Source organism: Lycium barbarum, chromosome 1 (assembly GCF_019175385.1).
Source record: "Lycium barbarum isolate Lr01 chromosome 1, ASM1917538v2, whole genome shotgun sequence".
Taxonomy (NCBI): Eukaryota; Viridiplantae; Streptophyta; class Magnoliopsida; order Solanales; family Solanaceae; genus Lycium; species Lycium barbarum.
This window is the reverse complement of record NC_083337.1, coordinates 89,955,041-89,980,504: the sequence shown is the minus strand read 5'-3', so window position 1 is coordinate 89,980,504 and position 25,464 is coordinate 89,955,041.

The following is a 25,464-nucleotide window of genomic DNA, read 5'->3' as shown; positions in this document are numbered from 1 at the left end:
CCTTTGTTGCCACACCCAAATCCATAACCTTTCTGAACCAACACATTTCACTTATTACCTATTCACGGTATTTCTTTCCCATACTTCTTCCTGTGGGGCGTACCCGTTCTTACAGAATCTCCTTTACCATTCCCACTCTTCACAGTCTGTACGTAACAATTGTCAATGATACTTTACAGAACATACAGTTGTATGACATATTCCAGCCATTCAGAACTTCCTGTCCCAAGTAACAGAACAAATATCCCAACTTACCTCTGTGTCTTACCGTGTCGTCATTCGCCTTTCTCCGTCGCTATTGGACGTCTGCGAAAATTAACGATTAGTACCAGGAATCTCATTTCCTATGGCTTAGCTCTATCGCACGATCTAAGACTGAATGAAGGTCCACATTTCCTAAATGCCCCGCAGCCTCCTGTTTATAAATGTGGCCGGCTTCACACCCATAAACAGGACTCTACTGGACACGACTTTGCAGACAACCCTGGGACCGACCTGCTCTGAAACCACTTTGTCACACCCCGACTTTACTAGGGTGTGATGGGCACCCGACCCCATATCTGGAGCCGAGCGAACCCGCTGACTCTTGTTACGTATAGAAACCCTTGAATCAGTAAAGAAAGAAATACATAGTAAGCTCTCCAATTTTTTTTTTTCATAAGTAAGCTCTGACATCATGTAAGACTCGTGACATAAAACATAATAGCATATCGGCTGCTGGAGCCGCTTACAGACTGACAACCCAATACCCATTGCTTTGTCTGCAAAGTCTCTAATATAGAACAAAACATCATAGCATATACTTGGACTTGGCAATTCTCCGGGACAAATGGAGTTCGCCATCTCCGCTGGAACACCTTCAGTAAGTTCTTCTAATCATCTGGGAGTACCTGCGCGGCATGAAATGCAGCCCCCGAAGAAGAGGGGTCAGTACGAGCAATGTACTGAGTATGTAAGGCATGCATAATAACATACAGAAGGTATAGAACAGGGATACTAACATAAAGGAGACATAGCGCATGTCATGAGGTGGAAAGTTAACCTGTACATATAAATGCCCTTTGGCGGATACCATGCATGCTTAGCTTTCCTTTAAAATCTTTCCTTCTTCATATGTATATATAAAAATAAGACATATCATATTGCCGAGGCGTCGGCAGCCGATCCATTTAACCATAAATATACACATCCCGCGTCCGGGACGATATCATGTCATATAATGCCAACTGATCAGGTGGATATGCGTTTATAACGCGCTGCCCTTATTTCCATCTTCCCCGTATGCGTAGACATACATCATGTACATATATTAGCGTCTATAGCGCTCTGGCTCTTTTATCATATACATATACGTGTGTCATGTACATACATCACCGTCTATAGCGCTCTGGTTCTTTTATCATATACATATACTCGTAACATGCATACAACATGTTCGAGAGTCCAAGAAAACCATTTCCACGTCGGAGTGACGTATGGTCGGTAGCCTCCGATTACATTATGGAACAATCGTGGTCGCCTTGTCTCGCCTTGAAGGAACAAGTATTTTAAGGCGAGACTACCAACGAAGAATAGCGTTGAAAGGAAACATGGGACAAGATGGTAAAGCTCATAAAACATTACTTCATGTACCTTAGAGTTTTTAGAAAATAAAGTCATGACAAAGGAATGGGGTTGGACTCAAGGACTAGTCCATTATTCTTGTATTCATATTGAATCCTTCCTTTAAGACTTTTAGTCATACAATTATTCCCGTCGTACTTGTCATAGACATATTCTCTTCCTTACTTCATCATTATCATTATCATCATAGAAATATTCTCATTAGAATAGCTACATTATTTGTCGTTTGATAAGCAGCATAAGGATCAAAAGTTTCCTTTAGATTCTTCTTCAAAATAGGTCAAACGGAACAATAAGGAAAATCCAGGAACCATGGGCCCACCTCGGGTCAAATGAGGCGGCGTACCAAATTTACATATGTTACATGTCATGGCGTTACTTGTGAGAGTTTTAGGGTAGTCGGGTCCTATTTATGCGAGTTCTAGAGGTTTAGGAAATTCTTCCAACTTTTTGCACACTTTTTAGTTCAATTCTACTGATTGAAAAAGAGAAAACTTTAGGTGCGGATTCCGGAGGATAGAATTGTCCCCGCGGCTCGTATCCGACTTATTACGTCTAAGACATGGCATAGAAAGAAGGGTGAATCCTTACATACCTTTTTCCGCTCCTTTTGATACTCCAAATTCACGTTCCAAATCCACCAAAATCTACAAATTGGTCATGTTTACCAAAACTTAATTAGGGCCTTTAGAAGTTGATTCCTTAAAGTAACACTTTGTCTGCCTAAATTTCGACAGCATTTTCCCTATAAATATACCATCCCCGAGGTTCTAACTCGGCCAAATTTGAATCAACAATAATCCGGGAATTCAACCCGGCCAAACTATCGACAATATTACCAACAATCATGCCAACAATGTCAACAATTTAATCCAAGATACATTGTTACCTTGGCAACCTTTGTCACACAATCTAATGATATTTCATTCATATTCAATTCACATTGCATAACATTCAAATGATTCTACCGACATACTACTTCACCCGATGCCTTCCAATTCCAATAAGAATAATAACATCACACTACCTTCCATGATCCAATAATAATCACAACTTCATTTCCAACTATTAAATCCTCATTTAACATAATGGAATTCATAACACAACAATTAAAATACTTAGTAAAATTGATTCATCATTTCTCCACAAATGCAACTATTTTAGGCTAACACAACTACATATATATTTTCATGAATTCTTCATCAATGTCCATACATTTCAACAACTAATATACTACATAAAATTTGCTCACCATCCCATCACAATAAAACAAATATACACGGCCATACACACAATACACACTCACGGCCACACCTACAACACACATTATTTCTATGGGTTTCATTCATTCTTACACACAACAATATTCATACACCATCCATAACACATAAAAGAGCATGAATCCTTACCTTCTTCCTTAACTTTCCACTTGACTAGAATCTTGGACTTGCCACAAAGGATAGTTTTCTTGCCTCAATAATTGCACCACGTTGAAGAGGACCCTTGAATTAGTAGGAATACATGAAGAGACTAATTTTTGGAACAAGATATCAAGGGCCTAGTTTTCCAAGGTCTTGGCCGAAATGGCCTTCCCTTTTCTCCTCCTCTCTTTCTTTCTTAATCTTTCTTGATTTTTCTAGACTTGGCAATTGATGAATTAGTCTTCCTTTCAAGACTTAGTCATATATATATATATATAAGCTTCCAAGAATGTGAGGGGCACATGCCCCTCTCTAGAGGTTTCTTTCTTTTTCTTTTTTTTTTTTTTTCTTTTTTTTGAAATTTCTAAAAATGGTCAAAGAAGACTAAATGTCTTCTTAAGCAAGCTTGGTCCATACACTCTTTCATTATTTATAATTACCCCCCTTTCACTTATGAAATGGCCACATGCTCCTTTCTTTATTTTCCTAGAGAATGCTTCCATTTTCTTGAATTTCTCTTTTTACCCTTAACCTTTCCCAATATTTCCATACAACCGATGTTCATAAATAATATTTATAACCAACTTGTACATTAAATTGCATTTGGAAGATGATCGTTCCCTTAACTCACCGCGACCACCATGAAATATCCAAACGTATAAATTACGGGATATAACATCTTTAATGGGTTTTCTTGCACTTGATTCACTTAGTTTATGTTGTTGATCACTAATAATCCTTGAATTCTTGTGGAATAAATGTAGAGAGATGTTTTAGAGAGAAGGGGTGTGATATAAGAATGAAATGAAATAAATCTTGAATCCCTTATTTAATGAACCATTTCAGTCCGCGTCCATATATACGGACCAACATACGGTTCGTATATTTTATATGGTCGTATGTTTGGTCGAGAAAGTTATGCCATTCTGGGCTGATTATACGGTCCCAACATATGGACCGTATAATTTGTACGGCCAGTATGTTTGGCCATATAATCCCCAGTGATTCCGAAGCTCATTTCGTCGACTCGTTTGATCTCCAATCCTTATAGAACCTTCTTAGCACTTGTTCAACACCTCAATACCAATCTAAGGGACGTTATCACTCTTTTCCAAGACAACATTAAATCCTCATTAACTCGTTACTCTTAATTCCTTTCCGTTACCTATCGTATGCCTTGCCTTCTCTTGGCCAACTTTCCTCCCCCATCTCTAACATCTTTTAAATCTCAACTAGTGTCGTCGAATGTCATCTCTTACTTATTGAAGTACCATATACTCGTACTCTTCACTAGTCTATTCACTTGTGCACCTAGGGAAGATTTTTCCGAGGTGTAACACCTATAGATTGCGAGACGTCGCGGTTCATTGGTATACAGTTTGGATGGCTTCAAGGGGAGTTAATGCACCTCCCTCAGTATGGCAAGAATTTGTTGATGCTTTCCTTCAACATTACTTGGCTCCAGAGGTTTGGCGGTGTCACGACCCGGCTAGGGGCCGTGACGGGTACCCGGGGCTAACCACCGAGCACCACTCGTTCTACTACTTATCATGCTCATCAAACGTTCTTTTATCTAAATCATCCTCAAATTATAAGAAAATCATCTTTCATTCGGAAACATAAATACTTTTATATGCACAAGCCTTTTGGTCATTAAAATAATATATATATATATATATATATATATATATATATATATATATATATATATATATATCTACATACACAGTAGCAACCTCGTGAGACCATACAACCCACACTACGTATCTACGAGCCTCTACTAGTGTACTAGACATATGGACGGGACAGGACCCCGTCAAGCCCACAACGTACATATACATATATACCAAAGGATAATCAATGGCACCTCTGGAAAATGGAGTGTTCTTCAAGTCCGCTAATAGGTTCTATGAATTTGGATCAAGATCACCTCCCTGTCTACCTGTGGGCATGAACACAGCGTCCAAAGAAAATGGACGTCAATACGAACATTGTACTGAGTATGAGAGGCATAAACAATAATATTACGTCAATGAAATAAAGGAAGCATCAATAAGGAACATTTGTATCTGACTGTCAAATATAAAGGAAATGATGCATGCTGGCTTACTCAAAATCATCATCATATCATATATGCATAAATGTATAAACTGCCCGTCCATATCGGATCGGTGTGATAATCATTAGCCTGCGTCCAGGCCTCCCGCGTCCGTGGTATCATCTCATACTGCCCACTAGTGGTGTCTTCCCATGCCATCTGGCCATGGTGTATACGCTGCCCACCTTAGCGGTGACTGCCCGGACAAATAGGCGCGGTGTTATATCATCATCATAATAAGATCATCATAGTGCATGCATAAAGACTCCAGGATAACTATGCTTTATCGGGGTGACGTAAGGTCGTGATTCCTCGATTTCATTATGGAGCACTCATTAACATTCTGCATCACCTTGAAGGGAAAAGTATATGAGGTGAGTGTAGGCAATAAATGACATCATTATTGGCCTCATAACATAACTCTTACCTTGTGTATCTATTCAAGAACATAGGCTCATAGTTTTTCAGAATTTAAGAGATTCATGAAGAGGGAGGAAAGTAATACTATAGGATTCATGCCATGAAAGAAAGGACTAGCCTCACATACCTTTGTCGTTTAACTACTCTATCACTTGGTCGTTCTCCTTCGATGCTCGCGTTTGTACCTTCAAGAAGATTCGCAATAACATTAGTTAGTTGGCTATGAGAACATTTTGCTATTTCTAGGGAAAATTGGGTAGCATTTCCTTTTTTTGTACTACTTTTCCCATATTCTATATCAACTCCCAAACGTACATAACAATATTCACAATATCGCAACAACAATCATCAATCATCTACATTTACCACAATTCACTATTTCCCTTCAATTTCTCCACAATTATAGTTATAGCCCATTATCTCATTTTCTCATACATAATACTTATTCCATGGTCTAAGTGTCATTAATAACATATTCACAATCACGACATACTAACATTCATAATTCCTCCCAACTATTGTTCAATAATGACACTATTCACTCATTCATGACCCATTCTACCTACTTCTACAGTCTAAGTGTTTCAACTTTTAACACCTTAAGTAACATGTAAATACCATAAAACTCACCTTGGATGGTGGATGAACAACCCTTGAGTTGAACTTCTCTTCTTGCACCAAAACCCTAACTTTCTTCTCTCGAGTTTTCTTGGTGTAGATGAACTTTTAATAGGTTTCATACACTTGTTTTCATGGATTTGGTGTAGTTGATCTTGGTTTTCCCTTAGTTTCTTGTGGGTGAATGATGGATAAGGTTCTAGAGGGTTCTTGGTGTGTGGAGGAGTGAGATGAAAATGAAATAAAATGAAGGAAGGGTCTTTATATTAATTCTCAAAATCAGTCCCGACCGAGATATACGGTACGATGGACGGAGCGTCGATCGGATCGACGGAGCGTTGATCGGATCGATGGAGCATCGATCTGGTCGTCGAAGTCATTAAATTTCCAGTGAGCAATCAGTCATTTGCTTTCATTCTATGGTGAGAAGGACGGTTTGTCGAACTGATCGATGGAGCATCGACCTTTTCGTGGAATGGCCTTCGCTCTAGCTTAATTCTATGGCACAATCGACGAAGCGTCGACTCGTCCGACGGTACAAAGAACGACCGTCGAACTCCCTTTTCACAGAACTGCGGTGAAGTTTCATTTAACGAACTTTTCTCCCTTGCCTTTAACTTCTTTGGAATCTTAATTAGAATTATTAAGTATCCCTTCTTACTTGTGGGGACATCTTGTACACCTTAACTTACGTTAGTCCCTTTACCGCTCGGCAACCTAAAGTTCCGAGGTATAACATTCTTCCCCCCTTTTTGGAACATTCGTCCTCGAATGTTAAGTACTCGAGAATTCTACAAAAAATTCGCCAGAGTTTCCCCTATAATATGGCGCTACCGTCCTGTCACAACAACCCATAATAATTCGGTCTCACAGGGCTACAACACAATAAAACTCAAAGAAGGACTTACGAAAGCTCTCGAAGATGAGGGATATAATATCTGAGTAATGATGGAAATAGAGGTGTTCAGATACTCTAATTATTACACTTCATTTACTGCATACATACCTTATATTGTTGGCGTTTCATCTTGAACCTCTCCTGGGGGTTGGAATAAGTGTGGATACTTGAACTTCATACTCTCTTCTACTTCTCAGGTCATCTCTTCTCGATTGTTATTCCGCCGTAAGACCTTAACTGAAGCCACTTCCTTGTTTCGAAGTCTTCGTACTTGCTTGTCTAAGATGGCACTGCGTAATTCTTCATATGCTAAATTTTCTATCACTTGCACATCACCTATTGGAACAATTCTCTTGGGATCTCAACCACACTTGCGAAGCATTGAGACATGAAAAACTGGGTGAACTGATTCAAGCTCCGAAGGCAAGTCTAATTCATAGGCTACTTGGCCCACCTTACGGATAATTTTATAGGGTCCAATGTAGCGGGGACTCAATTTCCCTTTCTTGCCAAATCTCATAACTCCTTTCATTGGCGATACCTTCAAAAATACCCAATCATCAGAAATTCCAAGTCTCGTCGGCGGTTGTCCGCGTAAGACTTTTGGCGACTTTGGGCTGTCAGCAATCGATCTCGGATCACTTTGACTTTTTCTACAGCTTGCTGAACTAATTCAGGGCCTATTAACTGTACTTTCCCTATTTTGAACCATTCAATTGGGGACCTACACTTTCTTCCATACAAAGCTTCATACGGGGTCATTCGGATACTTGAATGGTAGCTATTGTTATATGAAAACTCAATATGGGGTAGGTGATCATCCCAACTACCATCGAAATCCAGCACACATGCTCGGAGCATATCTTCCAAAGTCTGAATAGTACGTTCGGATTGTCCGTCGGTTTGCAGATGAAATGCTGTGCTGAGCCTTACTTGAGTACCTAAACCTTCCTGGAAAGAGTTCCAGAACATGGCTGTAAATTGTGCTTCTCTATCCGTGATAATGGATAATGGAACACCATGAAGTTGCACAATTTCCTTGAGATACAACTCGCACAATCTTCTGCGAAGTATGTGGTTCTAACTGGAAGAAAATGGGCTTCTTTAGTGAGTCTGTCCATGATCACCCATATAGAATCATGCTTGCCTCGGGAACGAGGTAAGCCCACAATAAAATCCATATTGATCACTTCCCACTTCCAAGTAGGGATTTCCATTGCTTGCAATAATCTTCCTGGCTTCTGATGTTCGATTTTTACTTGTTGGCAATTTAAACATTGGGCTACAAATTATGCTATGTCTCTCTTCATGCCATCCCACGAATATATCAATTTGAGATCGTGGTACATTTTTGTTGCACTTGGGTGAATAGAATACCGAGAATAATGGGCTTCTTCCAGAATTCGTCGGCGCAATTCTGCAACATTCGGAACACATAGCCTGCCTTGATATCTAAGGATCTCGTCCATTGAAGTTTTAAATGGAGATCTCTCTTTTTCATGAAATGTGTCTCTATAGTGGCTCAACTGAGGATCTTCATACTGACGCTCTTTCACTTCCACATTCAGGGACGATACCATAGGATCATTAATACCAATCCCTGCACTACCTGAATCAAACACACGCACTCCAAGATTAGCTAATTGATGGAGATCGTGAACCATCTATTTCTTTTCCGGAGGAACTTCACATAAACTGCCCATTGATCGGTGGCTAAGCGCATCGGCCACTACATTTGATTTTCCAGGGTGGTACAAAATATTCACATCATAATCTTTCAAAAATTCTAACCACCGCCTCTGCCGCAGGTTTAACTCCTTCTGCTTGAAAATGTATTGGAGGCTCTTGTGGTCTGTATAGATATCAGCATGTACGCTATACAAGTAATGTCTCCATATCTTTAATGCACGAATAACTGCAGCTAATTCGAGGTCATGAGTTGGATAGTTCTTTTCATGCTTCTGCAACTGTCTCGAAGCATAAGAAATAACTCTACCGTGCTGCATTAACACACATCATAACCCAACACCGGAAGCATCACAGTATACCACATAACCATCTGACCCTTCTGGAAGTGTTAAGACTGGAGCTGAGGTTAATCTGTCCTTCAGCTCTTGGAAGTTGTGTTCACAAGCATCATTCCATTGAAATTTAGCTGACTTCTGGGTTAGCTTCGTCAATGGAGCTGAAATAGAGGAAAATCCTTCTACAAACCTTTTGTAATATCCTGCCAATCCCAGAAAACTACGAACTTCGGTAGGCGTCATAGGCCTTGGCCAATTCTTCACAGCTTCAATTTTCTGAGTATCAACTCGAATACCGTCATCTGATATGACATGGCCCAGAAATTTTACGGAATTCAGCCAAAACTCGCACTTTGAAAATTTTGCATATAATTCTCGAGCTCGAAGAATTCCAAGTACGATACGTAAATGATCTACATGCTCTAATTCTGTGCGAGAATACACCAGAATATCATCAATGAATACTACCACGAATAAATCCAAGAGTGGCCTGAATACATTATTCATCAGATTCATGAACACTGCCGGGGCATTAGTCATCCCAAACGACATCACCCGGAATTCATAGTGGCCATATCTTGTTTTTAAAGCTGTTTTGGGAATATCTTCTTCTCTAACCCTCACTTGATGATAACCCGACCTCAAGTCTATATTAGAAAACCACTTGGCACCCTGTAGTTGATAAAATAAATCATCAATCCTGGGGAGAGGATATTTGTTCTTTATCGTCACCTTGTTCAACTGCCTATAATCGATGCACATTCATAGGGAACCATTTTTTTTTTTCACGAACATGACTGGTGCTCCCCATGGCGATGAACTGGGTCTAATAAACCCCTTCTCAAGAAAATCTTTCAACTGCGCCTTTAGCTCTTTCAATTCTGCCGGAGCCATTCGATAAGGAGGAATAGAAATAGGCTTGGTATCCGGTAGCACATCAATGGCGAAGTCAATCTCTCTTTCTGGAGGAAGACCTGGAAGTTTATCTGGAAATACATCCAGAAATTCATTCACTACCGGAACGGATTGGAAAGTTGGTGACTTTGCTTCGGTGTCATGAACTCGGACTAGATGATAAATGTAGCCTTTGGCTATCATCTTTCTTGCCTTGAGGTAGGAAATAAACCTACCTTTTGGAGAGGCTGTATTACCCTTCCATTCAAGCCCGGGCTTCCCCGGAAATTGGAATTGAACTATTTTCGTTTGGCAATCCACATTAGCATAACATGATGCCAACCAGTCCATACCCATGATCACATCGAAATCTAGCATTTCCAGCTCAATTAAATCAGCTTTGGTCTGGCGATTTCATATCACAAGCACACAGTTTCTATACACATGTCTAGCTATCGCGAGATCACCAACCGGAGTAATTACTTCAAAAGGTTTGATTGGCTCAGATTTCACCCCAATACGACCAGTAACATATGGAGTAATATAGGAGAAAGTAAAACCCGGATCTGTCAAGGCATATACATCATAGGAAAATATGCATAATGTACCTGTAACCACATCTGGGGAGGACTCGAGATCCTGTCGTCCTGCTAAAGCATACACACAGGGCTGAGTGGCACCTGAAGTAGACGCTCCCGCTCTACCTCTACCTCGACCTATTGGGATCTGGGGAGTCTGCCCTACTGGGCGCACTGAAGATGAATCCGCTGCTGATCCTGTGGGCAGAATCCCCACTCTACCGCTCGTCGACGGGCAATCTCGCATCATATGCCCAACCTGGCCACAGGCATAGCACGTATCCGAAACTTGGCTACATTGTCCGGAATGTAGTCTACCTCACTGGCTACATCGCGGTACTGAGGGTCTCCTCTGACTATAATCTTCCCTGAACTGAGAATCTGAGGCCCTCGAACTATAACCATGTCCTGAACAAAAGGAGCGATCAAATCTCCTACCCGTAAATTGACGAGGTGAACTAGTCACCGACTGGCCTGAATGTCTAGAATATGTCTGCATTAATCCCCCTCTATAATGATTGCCTGCCCCCATAGATCTAGCCCTCTTGCTTTGCCTTCTTTCAATATCGCGATCACCTCTTGGTGGTGGCTGTCGTCCTTCTGAGTTCTGGGCATAGGCTTGTCTTCGGGAAATATCCATCGCTTCTTGTAGCGAACCCGTCAAACAATCCTTAAACAAATGTGGCCCCAAGCCACTCACAAACCTATGCATCTTATCTCCCATATCGGCCACTATAGTCGGGGCATATCTAGCCAAGGAGTTAAATTGCTGGCTATACTCCCGGGCACTCATACTTCCTTGCTTCAAATTTAGAAATCTATCTGCTCTAGCTCGGCGGACCTCGGGTGGCAAATAATGGCGAATGAAAGCATCTACGAATTCTTGCCACACGGGAGGAGGCACATTTTCTCTCCTTGATGCTATCCAATTATTATACCACAATACCGTCACGTCTCGGAGTCTATAAGATGCCAAATCCACGGATTTAGTCCCAGAGGCCTGAATGATTCTCAATGTTCTCAACATCTCATCAATGAAACCTTGCGGGTCTTCGTCCGGCTTTGACCCGAAGAACTCCGGAGGATTCAAGCTCATAAAATCACGGGCTCGGGTACTAGCTGACCGATCACTTGGGCCCACATTCTGACGCTGTGCCTGGGCGGCAACCAACTGTGTCAATAGATGAATGACCTCGGTCACTAGTTGACCCGGAGCGACCGGTGGAGGAACTAGAGCTGAAGCTCCTCCTTGTTCTTCTACATGGGGTGGGGTAGAGGAAGTATTAGATAAGGCCTCATTATGTGACTCACCCTCTTCTACATTCATTGGCGGCTCTCTTTCTACCCGCCTTTTTGTCGTAGTCTTGCCCTTCTGGGCAGTTGTACCTCCTCCCTTTGGCGGCATTTCTGAAATCACAACACACTATTAGGGAGGATAAAATCTTATACACGGCTCTATCGCACGATCTCATACGAAGAAAAATGGTCATTTTTCCTACATGCCCTGTAGCCTCCTGTTTATTGATGTGGCGCGCAACACACCATAAACAAGACTCTACTAGACACGGCTCGTAGACACTTCCTAGGACTAAACTGCTCTGATACCACATTATTCACGACCCGGCTAGGAGCCGTGACGGGTGCCCGGGGCTAACCACCGAGCACCACTCGTTCTACGACTTATCATGCTCATCAAACGTTCTTTTATCAAAATCATCCTCAAATTATAAGAAAATCATCTTTCATTCAGAAACATAAACACTTTTATATGCACAAGCCTTTTGGTCATTAAAATAATATATATATATATATACATACACAGTAGCAACCTCGTGAGACCATACAACCCACACTACGTATCTATGAGCCTCTACTAGAGTACTAGACATATGGACAAGACAGGAACCGTCGAGCCCACAACATACATATACATATATACCAAAAGGATAATCAATTGCACCTCCGGAAAATGGAGTGCTCTTCAAGTCGGCTAACAGGTTCTATGAATCCGGATCAAGATCATATCCCTGTCTACCTGTGAGCATGAACACAGCGTCTAAAGAAAACAGACGTCAGTACGAACATTGTACTGAGTATGAGAGGCATAAACAATAATATTACGTCAATGAAATAAAGGAAGCATCAATAAGGAACATCTGTATCTGACTGTCAAATATAAAGGAAATGATGCATGCTGGCTTACTCAAAATCATCATCATATCATATATGCATAAATGTATAAACTGCCCGTCCATATCGGATCGGTGTGATAATCATTAGCCTGCGTCCAGGCCTCCCGCGTCCGTGGTATCATCTCATGCCGCCCACTAGTGGTGTCTGCCCATGCCATCTGGCCATGGTGTATACGCTGCCCGCCTTAGCGGTGACTGCCTGCCAAATAAGCGCGGTGTTATATCATCATCATAATATGCTCATCATAGTGCATGCATAAAGACTCTAGGATAACTATGCTTTATCGGGGTGACGTAAGGTCTGGATTCCCCGATTTCATTTTGGAGCACTCATTAACATTCTGCCTCACCTTGAAGGGAAAAGTATATGAGGTGAGTGTAGGCAATAAATGACATCATTATTGGGCTCATAACATAACTCTTACCTTGTGTAGCTATTCAAGAACATAGGCTCGTAGTTTTCCAGAATTTAAGGGATTCATGAAGAGGGAGGAAAGTCATACTATAGCATTCATGCCATGAAATAAAGGACTAGCCTCACATACCATTGTCATTCAACTACTTTATCGCTTGGTCGTTCTCCTTCGATGCTCGCGTTTCTACCGTCAAGAAGATTCGCATTAACATTAGTTAGTCGGCTATGAGAACATTTTGCTATTTCTAGGGAAACTTGGGCAGCATTTCCTTTGTTTCTACTACTTTTCCCACATTCTATATCAACTCCCAAACGTACATAACAATATTCACAATATCGCAACAACAATCATCAATCATCTACATTTACCACAATTCACCATTTCCCTTCAATTTCTCCACAATTATAGTTATAGCCCATTATTGCGTTTTCTCATACATAATACTTATTCCGTAATCTAAGTGTCATTAATAACATATTCACAATCACAACATACTAACACTCATAATTCCTCCCAACTATTGTTCAATAATGACACTATTCACTCATTCATGACCCATTTTCTACCTCCTTCTACAGTCTAAGTGTTTCAACTTTCAACACCTTAAATAACATGTAAATACCATAAAACTCACCTTGGATGATGGTTGAACAACCCTTGAGTGGAACTTCTCTTCTTGCACCAAAACCCTAACTTTCTTGTCTTGAGTTTTCTTGGTGTAGATGAACTTTTAATGGGTTTCATACACTTGTTTTCATGGATTTGGTGTATTTGATCTTGGTTTTCCCTTAATTTCTTGTGGGTGAATGATGGAGAAGGTTCTAGAGGGTTCTTGGTGTGTGGAGAAGTGAGATGAAAATGAAATAAAATGAAGGAGGGGTCTATATATTAATTCTCAAAATCAGTCCCGACCGAGATATACGATACGATCGACGGATTGTCGATCGGATCAACGGAGCGTCGATCTGGTCGTCGAAGTCGTTACATTTCCAGTGAGCAATCTATCGTTTCCTTTCATTCTACTGTGAGAAAGACTGTTCGTCGAACTGATCGACGGAGCGTCGAACTGTTCGTCTAATGGCCTTCGCTCTAGCTCAATTCTACGGCACAATCGACGAAGCATCGACTCGTCCGACGGTACAAAGAACGACTGTCGAACTCCCTTTTCGCAGAACCGCGGTAAAGTTTCATTTAACGAAATTTTCTCCCTTGCCTTTAACTTCTTTGGAATCTTAATTAGAATTATTAAGTATCCCTTCTTACTTGAGGGGACATCATTTACACCTTAACTTATGTTAGTCCCTTCACCGCTCGGCAACCCAAAGTTCCGAGGTATAACAGGTGGGCTAGAGCCGATAAGTTCTTGAATCTTAGGCAAGGAAGCATGAGTGCTTTAGAGTATAATCTCCACTTCAATTCTTTGGCTAGGTATGCTCCGGCCATGGTAGCGGATATGGGTGATTGAGTGCACTGATTTTTGAGTGGCTTGGGGCCACATTTGATGGATAAATGCTTGACTGCGTCCCTTTAGGACAATATGGATGCTTCACGCATTCAAGCCCATGCCCAGAATTTAGGGAAAAGCCAACAAAAACAAAGAAGTGAGCGTGAGCATGACAGAGCGTACAACATGAGGGCTAGATCTTTGGGTCCGATTAGTGAATTCAGAGGAGGGCAAAGACAGCAGTTTTCTAAGCATTTAGGCCATTCTTTGACAAGTGCCTCTCCACGGTTTACAGGCTACAGATTTGATAGACCTACTCATTCCGGGCCGAGTTAGAGTTTTAAGGCTTCATGTTCTCATTTCAAAGGCAATTCGGGTCAGGCAAGGCCACCCGTCCGACGATGTTCCTAGTGCAGGAAGCTACATTGGGGCCAGTGTCGACTAGGCTTAGAGGTTTGCTATACATGCGGTCGGCCCGGCCATATCATGCGTGATTGCCCCTCGATTGGTGGTAGGGGGAGGGTCCAGCCTTCAGGATCGGCAGCCGGATCTTCTATCTATACACCCCATGAGGCAGGGTTCACAAGCACCAGTCAGCCATGGTAGAGGTAGAGGGAGAGCTCCCAGGTCTAGTGGTCCTCAGCACCGTATTTATGTTTTGGCTGGGCGATATGATTTTGAGTCTTCCCCTGATGTCGTCACAGGTATATGGTCGGTATTTTCTCTTGATGTATATGCATTGATAGATCCGGGCTCCACACTGTCATATGTTACTCCATATATTGTAGGTCGCTTTGGGGTCAAACCGGAGTCAATCAAACCTTTTGAGGTATCGCTAGCCGTTGGTGAACCGGTAATAGCTAGTCGAGTATATAGAAATTGTGTAGTTGTGATTTGTGACCATTTTACTATGGTTGATTTACATGAGTTAAAAATGGCGGACTTTGATGTTATCATAGGCATGGATTGGTTGGCTTCTTGCTATGCCAATGTTGATTGTAGAATGAAAATGGGTCGCTTCCAGTTCCTGGGAGAACCAGTTTTTGAATGGAAGGGAAATACAGTGTCCTCGAGAGATAGGTTTATTTCCTATCTCAAGGCAAGGAAAATGATTGCTAAAGGGTGTATTTACCATCTAGTTCGAGTTCAAGATGTAAAAGCTGAATCGCCAACTCTTCAGTCTGTCCCTGCGGTGAATGAGTTTCCGGATGTAATCCCGGATGAGCTTCCAGGCCTCCTCCCTCCTGAGCGGGAGATTGATTTAGCTATTGATGTGCTACCGTGTCACACCCTAGTCTTACTAGGGTGTGATGGGCACCGACCCCATACTCGGAGCCGAGCGAACCCGCTGACTCTTCTTACACACATAGTCTCTTTGAACTCTTAAATCAAATAAAATGAAATACATAGTAAAGGTTTCAGAAATACTCTTTTTCGTTGTTCTCAAATCAAACAAAATCTGTAATTATATGGAGTTTATAGCATAACACAGAATGACACATCGGTTGATGTAGCCGCTTACAAGACTAACATCCCATACCCACAACTCTGTCTGCAAAGTCTCTAACATTAATCAGAAATCATAACATATGTACTCTGACTCGGTAACACTCCGAAAGGAAGTGGAGCTCGCCAATCCAGCTGAAGCATCTTCTAGCAATGTCCTTTACTCATCTGGGTGTACCTGCGTGGCATGAAATGCAGCCCCCGAAGAAAGGGGGTCAGTACGGAATATGTACTGAGTATGTAAGGTACGAAATACAGAAATCAGAACCATAATCGAAACAAGCAGTACAAAAGTAAGTTCATTATTTAGAATACCAAAATGCTTATCTTTCAAAACGCAAATCGTGTATGCCGATGTCATATGTCAGAAGAGGTACAGAAAGTAAGTAAACCGTCCAGAGTGCCAAAATGCTTACTTTTCAAACACATACCATGCGTGTCGACATCACGTGTCATCATATACATATACATATAACAGATCCCAGCCCTTTAGTGAGGGACGCGGTGAATGGAGTCATCATGTATGACGACATCATATATCATACATGCATATAACAGATCCCGGCCCTTTAGTGAGGGACGCGGTGAACAGAATCATCAATGCATGTCAAAATCATATATCATATATGCATATAACAGATCCCGGCCCTTTAGTGAGGGACGCGGTGAACAGAATCATCAATGCATGTCAAAATCATATATCATATAAGCATATAACAGATCTCGGCCCTTTAGTGAGGGACGCGGTGAACAAAATCATCAACGCATGTCAAAATCATATATCATATATGCATATAACAGATCCCGGCCCTTTAGTGAGGGACGCGGTGAACAGAATCATCAATGCATGTCAAAATCATATATCATATATGCATATAACAGATCCTGGCCCTTTAGTGAGGGATGCGGTGAACAGAATCATCAATGCATGTCAAAAGCATATATCATATATGCATATAAAAGATCCCGGCCCTTTAGTGAGGGACGCGGTGAACAGAATCATCAATGCAGGTCAAAATCATATATCATATATGCATATAACCGATCCCGGCCCTTTAGTGAGGGACGCGGTGAACAGAATCATCAATGCATGTCAAAATAATATATCATATATGCATATAACAGATCCCGGCCCTTTAGTGAGGGACGCGGTGAACAGAATCATCAATGCATGTAAAAATCATATATCATATATGCATATAACAAATCTCGGCCCTCTATTACGGGACGCGGTGAACAGAATCATCACATGCCATCCTGGCCGCCATCCCCATATCATCATGTCATCATATACAGATGTACATATAACAGAACCCGGCCCGCAAGGGAGAGGGACGCGGTGAACAATGCAAAGGAAAACGCACGATAACAGAACCTGGCCCGGGACACAGTGAAGAACATACTGAGGCTTGCATGAGCAGAGTAGTGCGAAACCATATGCACATAAATCAAGTCTCGATAGACAAGATACTTACCGACATCTGAAGGCTCAGAAACAAGTTTCAGGTCAATCCGACTTAGTATAAGAAAATTATGGGCGTTTTAAGTACAGAACTTTCGACGAACGTTTCAGAAGCCATTTTTGGAAAATCAAAGCAACAGTCATGTTAAGTACCTTTCAAATATCGGTATGGATCAAACCAAATAGAGCTTTGGAACCATAGGTACGTATCAAAGTATATCAAAGACTCAATGGAATAATCAAACGTGCTATCATTTGAAAATCAAGATATAAGTCATATCAATTCATATCTCGAATGCCATTCGGAAACATATCAAATAGATCTTCGGACATCATAGATACGCATCAAAACCATATGAAATAGCTTATGGAAGTCAAGAATAGCAGCCGTCCTAGTGGCTCTAAGAATAGGTGTTTCTTTGAAATCATACATATACGTCATCTGCTCGTTTCATAAGGATCATGCCAAAAGAAAGAAAGGGTAAGCCTTACATACCTGTCCCACGTCCTATTAGTTACACTTAATTGTCCAAACTTGCTATCGCTAATCTACATACAAGAGAATCGACAAAATCATTAGACTCATCGTCATATCCTTGTCTTAGTCTTTCAAATGAGTTCATTTATATTCTACCGAAATTTCGGCAGCATTTCCCCTGTAAATACACCATCCCCGAGAATCTATCTCAGCCAATCTACCAACAACAATCCGAGAATTCAACTCGGCCAAATTATCAACAACAATACCAACAATCATACTAACAACTTCAACAATCAATCCAAAATATATTCTAACATGGTTCAAGAACTTTAAAATAATTCACATAATGTTCAAACAGCCCAACCAACATACCACTTCACCCGAAACCTTCCAAATTCAACAAGAACAATAACAACATATTTCCTTCTTTCAAATTCATAAATTATACCTACCACCCGAACCCTTCTCAACTCAACATAACTAACAACAACACATTCTTTCCTTCCAAATTCATGAACTATAACAATAGTCTATGCATTAACAACTTCATTCTCATAATTACAAGAATATATATTAAAATCACATACCTTCTACCACAATCCCACAACGATTACAACTTCATTTCAAGTCACCAAACCTTCATTTTCATCATGGAATCCACAACTACAACAATCAAATACTAAATAAAAATTAGTTCATCATTCCTACACAACATAACATATACACGGCCAACACCCCAACACACCAAATTCATGATTTTCATTCATTTCTACCCACTACAACATGTACAAATCACCCATAACACATGTAAAAGAAGATTGAACACATACCTTTATCCACTTATCTCTTCATTCGGCTAGGGGTATATATTGCACAAATGAATGATTTGATTGCTACAACCACTCCTCCATGTTATTAGGGACGTTCCACTTGGTTGAAATGCTAGAAGAAAATAATTTTTCTTGATCAATTTTCCATCGCTCAATTTTGGAAGCCATGGCCGAATGGCTTCTATCTCTCTTTCTTTCTTTTTCTTCTACAAGCTTCTTAATTCAAAGATGAATATGTCTTGCTTGACCACATATGTGTATATATATAATTAGGCCCTTTAAGTAAAAATATGGACACATTGCCATGGGTGGGACCCATATACCACACGGCCATGGTGGTTCATTCTTGAACCTTCTTGAATTTTTTTCTTGTGAATTGTCCTTCTTGCCCCTAGCCTTCCTTAACATTACTATGAACCACTTGTGAATTTCCCTTTTTACCCTTAGCCTTCCTCAACATTTCCATACTAATAAACAACTTATACATTAAAATAATTTTGTAAAATAGTCTTGCCCTTATCTTCTCGCAATTATCTTGAATTATCCGAACGTACAAAATACGGGCTATAACATCTTCCCCCCCCCCCCCTTTAGAACATTCGTCCTCGAATGTTCAACTGATCTTATGGGGTCTAATAATACTTCGGGGGGGGGGGGGGGCTCTTATAGTTTTACTTTTCTTCATGCCCATTCCTTATCTTTTTCCCTATTTCCTTTATAATCGAACTCCTTGGTCTTTACATGAGTCCTCATTCTATGTCATGGGTTTTTCTAATCCATTGCGCCAACTTATTATCCTTATCCTTCCCAGATCATTTCTTGACACAAGTATACTTGTCTTCGATTTCTTTGTATTGGCGCTCGTTTCGTCCATCGTTATTCTTTGTTGACTCTCCGGTGTGAATTCTTTACAAATATGATCGAGCATCGCTTCACATCGTTAATTCATATAAGTTCATAGTGTACATTCTCATGTTTCGTATAATTAATGGTCCATGAACTATTTTCTAGTATCCGATGAACTCTTTTATTTCATTCATAGGCACTGCGTTCTTTCTTTCCTTCAAAATTTTCCAAACTTCCAATTGTTGGTACTTCTATTATAATAGTCGTTGTCGTCCGAAATGTTCTCTGAAACTTATCATTTTCTCCAATATCCTTTGTGAACTTAGCTTGTAGGCATTCTCTTGCTCTCTTTGTTACCCTTTAAAACATGTCGCTGAGTACTTAGATACTGCACAAATTTTTGCTCAATGCAGGGGATTCAAATTATGTTCTAACCATATCATAATTCATGTCGGTACGAAGCATTTTCTTAAGGTGTCTTCCCTCCTTTCCCTTCATGTCGGCCTCACGGTAAACTTATCGTCAATTCGTTTCTACTCCTTTCATGTATTCTCCTGATATGCCGATATGTTCTGAACTTTGGCCCCGAGCTAATAAATTTCCTTTTCTGGCGCTTGAAAATATTTTGATTCCTTTTAAGCCTAATATAATATGGTCTCCCCCCTTAAGGGGCTCCTTATACGCCAACAATCCTTTTGTGAAGTCTTCGTTTATACCTTACTCCTTACCTTTCTTTCCAACTCTATCCTCAACATATCGAAACTTTTTACCATAAGTCTTTCTTTCCTTTGCGCTTATATCATCATTCTTGTCAACATTGCCATATCTTCCTTAGGTTCCTTCCTCCTCGAACACTTTTCTCCTTTTACCATTTGTGGCATCGGCTCTGAAGTTCATGAATTTTTTTTTTTACTTTTAAACACGCAAATCCGTTCTATTCTTAAATTATCCTTTTGGAACGCTACTCCATGTCCGAGGCAACCGTGTAAATTTTACCATACATTTATCCCTTTACGTACTCTCACCTTAACGTCATCGCAAGGCCTAAACATTCCTTCTCTTACTTCACGTTCCTTGTCATGGTCACTATTCCTTTAGCCTCACTTATTGAAATTGGTTCTCGAACCTCACACATTCCTATTTTGTTCCATATTACCACACTTCATCCTTTTCACGTGCCGATCTTTGAATTTTTACCCAAGTAATCTCGTACTTTACCGGTAGTTTCTCTTGAGGACTTCACTCACTGCGGTTTCTTACCTTTCTCCGTTTTCCGACACTTTGATCTCTTTATCTTCCATCTACTCACTCTCTTTCTTTTCCAAATATCGCTATATTAGAACTTTCCAATCTTAACCCGTAGTGAAAATAACATCAGCTTACCTTATAATACTTGTACCATATCTTTTCTTGTTACTTGAACTTCGGTACCCTTCCTCGATTGAGGCCTTCCATACCGCAGCACCGGTCGCTGGGACACACATCACATGCCCACCAATACATTAACATGTGGGATATCGTACGCATTCATGTATATATATATATATATATATATATATATATATATATATATAACTATCAACTAGCCCACAAAGTACTTCCAAACGCTATTCAAGCCTATCCTAATTCCAAAGCTGTAATGCACTCTCTGTCTCTTCACCAGTCCAATCTGCCTCGTCCTACACGACCTCTTATGGTCTCCAGCTATCCCGTATACTCTAGTTTCCCTTAGGCTACTCTAACTCCTCATTTTCCTCTTATGTCTCAATTTATAGGACTTTTAGTTCACTTCCCAGGGGGTCACCCATCCTAAAATTTCTCTCACCCCAGCACGCTTAACCTCGAAACTCCGATGAAATTCGGTGCGTTAGCGCTGATATAATCGCATCCACCTCATCGCATGACCTTCATTACATGATCTGGAGCAAGTCGAGGTCTTACAGATTCGGAGTCATTTTTGTAACACGTCATTCCCTTTACAATTACTATTTTACCCTTTTCTATCCTCAATATTCACCTTTTACCTGTGAGTATGGCTACCTTTTACCCCAGATTTCCAAATTCCCGATGGTGGGGAACATACCTTCGTTGCCATTACATATAAGTACTCAGGTATCAGTATGTTTAGATTTCCACTCACCATCCGTACATAATAATCTACAGCAAAACTGATTGTCGACTTTCTTTGAATCCTCCAATAGACCTTACTCTTACTAAACCTCAGATGTTGTCCATTTTTAATCCTTCAGACTGCTAATCATCTTTCTCGCTATTATTCTTCATGCCAAGTCCATAACCTTTCTGAAACAACTCATCCCAATTATCGTCTATTTAAAATATTTCCTTCCCACGCTTCCTCCTGTTAGGCGTTTCTGACTAAAGGACCTGATTTTGGAAGATTTCGGGCAGAATCTCCTTTTCCATTCTTACTATTCAAAATCTGTACGCAGCAAACATCGACAATGCCTCACAGAACATACGGTTATATGACACATTCCAGCCATCCAGAGCTTCCAGTTTTAGGTAACAAAACAAATATATCAAGGGTTACTTCTAGAACTTTCCATATCATCACTCGCCTTGTTCCGTCGTATGTAAGGCTTATAGAAGGAATCGCATTTTCCTATGACTTGGCTCTATCGCACGATCTAAGACAGAAAGAAGGTCAACAATCCCTAGATGCCCCGCAGCCTCCTGTTTATGAATGTGGTAGGATTCACACCCACAAACAGGACTCTACTGGACACGACTTTGCAGACAACCCCTAGGACAACCGCTCTGATACCACTTTGTCACACCCTAGTCTTACTAGGGTGTGATGGGCACCGACCCCACACTCGGAGCCGAGCAAACCCGCTGACTCTTATTACACACATAGTCTCTTTGAACTCTTAAATCAAATAAAATGAAATACATAGTTAATCTTTCAGAAACACTCTTTTTCATTGTTCTCAAATCAAACCAAATCTGTAATTGTATGGAATTTATAGCATAACACAGAATGACACATCGGCTGATGGAGCCGCTTACAAAACTGACATCCCATACCCACGACTTTGTCTGCAAAGTCTCTAACATTAATCAGAAATCATAACATATGTACTCTAACTCGGCAACACTCCGAAAGGAAGTGGAGCTCGCCAATCCATCTGAAGCATCTTCTAGCAATGTCCTTTACTCATCTGGGTGTACCAGCGTGGCATGAAACGCAGCCCTCGAAGAAAGGGGGTCAGTACGGAATATGTACTGTGTAGTAAGGTACGGAATACAGAAATCAGAACCATAATCGAAACAAGCAGTACAAAAGTAAGTTGATTATTCAGAATACCAAAATGCTTATCTTTCAAAAAGCAAATCGTGTATGCCGATGTCATATGTCAGAAGAGGTACAGAAAGTAAATAAACCGTCCAGAGTGCCAAAATGCTTACTTTTCAAACACAGACCATGCGTGCAGACATCACGTGTCATCATATACATATACATATAACAGATCCTGGCCCTTTAGTGAGGAACGCGGTGAATGGAGTCATCATGTATGCCGACATCATATACCATATATGCATATAACAGATCCTGGCCCTTTAGTGAGGGACGCGGTGAACAGAATCATCAATGCATGTCAAAATCATATATCATATATGCATATAACAGATCCCGGCCCTTTAGTGAGGGACGCAGTGAACAGAATCATCAATGCATGTCAAAATCATATATCATATATGCATATAACAGATCCCGACCCTTTAGTGAGGGACGCGGTGAACAGAATCATTAATGCATGTCAAAATCATATATCATATATGCATATAACAGATCCCGGCCCTTTAGTGAGGGACGCGGTGAACAGAATCATCAATGCATGTCAAAATCATATATCATATATGCATATAACAGATCCCGGCCCTTTAGTGAGGGACGCGGTGAACAGAATCATCAATGCATGTCAAAATCATATATCATATATGCATATAACAGATCCCGGCCCTCTATTGCGAGACGCGGTGAACAGAATCATCACATGCCATCCTGGCCGCCATCCCCATATCGTCATGTCATCATATACAGATGTACATATAATAGAACCCTGCCCGCAAGGGAGAGGGACGCGGTGAACAATGAAGAGGAAGACGCACGATAACAGAACCTAGCCCGGGACGCACTGAAGAACATACTGAGGCTTGCACGAGCAGAGTAGTGCGAAACCATATGCACATAAATCAAGACTCCATAGACAAGTATACTTATCGACATCTGAAGGCTCAGAAACAAGTTTCAGGTCAATCCGACTTAGTATAAGAAAGTTATGGGCGTTTTAAGTACAGAACTTTCTACGAACGTTTCAGAAGCCATTTTTTGAAAATCAAAGCAACAATCATGTTAGGTACCTTTCGAATATCGTTATGGGTCAAACCAAATAGAGCTTTGGAACCATACGTACGTATCAAAGTATATCAAAGACTCAATGGAATAATCTAACGTGCTATCATTTGAAAATCAAGATATTAGTCATATCAATTTATCTCTCGAATGCCATTCGGAAACATATCAAATAGATCTTCGGACATCATAGATACGCATCAAAACCATATGAAATAGCTTATGGAAGTCAAGAATATAAGCCGTCCTAGTGGCTCTAAGAATAGGAGTTTCTTTGAAATCATACATATATGTCATCTGCTCGTTTCATAAGGATCATGCCAAAAGAAAGAAAAGGTAAGTCTTACATACCTGTCCCACGTCTTATTAGTTACACTTAATTGTCCAAACTTGCTATCGCTAATCTACATTCAAGAGAATCGACAAAATCATTAGACTCATCGTCATATCCTTGTCTTTGTCTTTCAAATGAGTTCATTTATATTCTACCGAAATTTCGGCAGCATTTCCCCTGTAAATACACCATCCCCGAGAATCTATCTCGGCCAATATATCAACAACAATCCGAGAATTCAACTCGTCCAAATTATCAACAACAATACCAACAATCATACTAACAACTTCAACAATCAATCCAAAATATATTCTAACATGGTTCAAGAACTTTCAAACAATTCACATAATGTTCAAACAGCCCAACCAACATACCACTTCACCCGAAACCTTCCAAATTCAACAAGAACAATAACAACATATTTCCTTCTTTCAAATTCATAAATTATACCTACCACCCGAACCCTTCTCAGCTCAACATAACCAACAACAACACATTCTTTCCTTCCAAATTCATGAACTATAACAATAGTCTATACATTAACAACTTAATTCTCATAATTACAAGAAACTATATTAAAATCACATAGCTTCTACCACAATCCCACAACGATTACAACTTCATTTCAAGTCACCAAACCTTCATTTTCATCATGGAATCCACAACTACAACAATCAAATACTAAATAAAAATTAGTTCATCATTCCTACACAACATAACATATACACGCCAAACACCCCAACACACCAAATTCATGATTTTCATTCATTTCTACACACTACAACATGTACAAATCACCCACAACACATGTAAAAGAAGATTGAACACATACCTTTCTCCACTTATCTCTTCATTCGGCTAGGGGTATATATTGCACAAATGAATGATTTGATTGCTCCAACCACTCCTCCATGTTGTTAGGGACGTTCCACTTGGTTGAAATGCTAGAAGAAAATAATTTTTCTTGATCAATTTTCCATCCCTCAATTTTTGAAGCCATG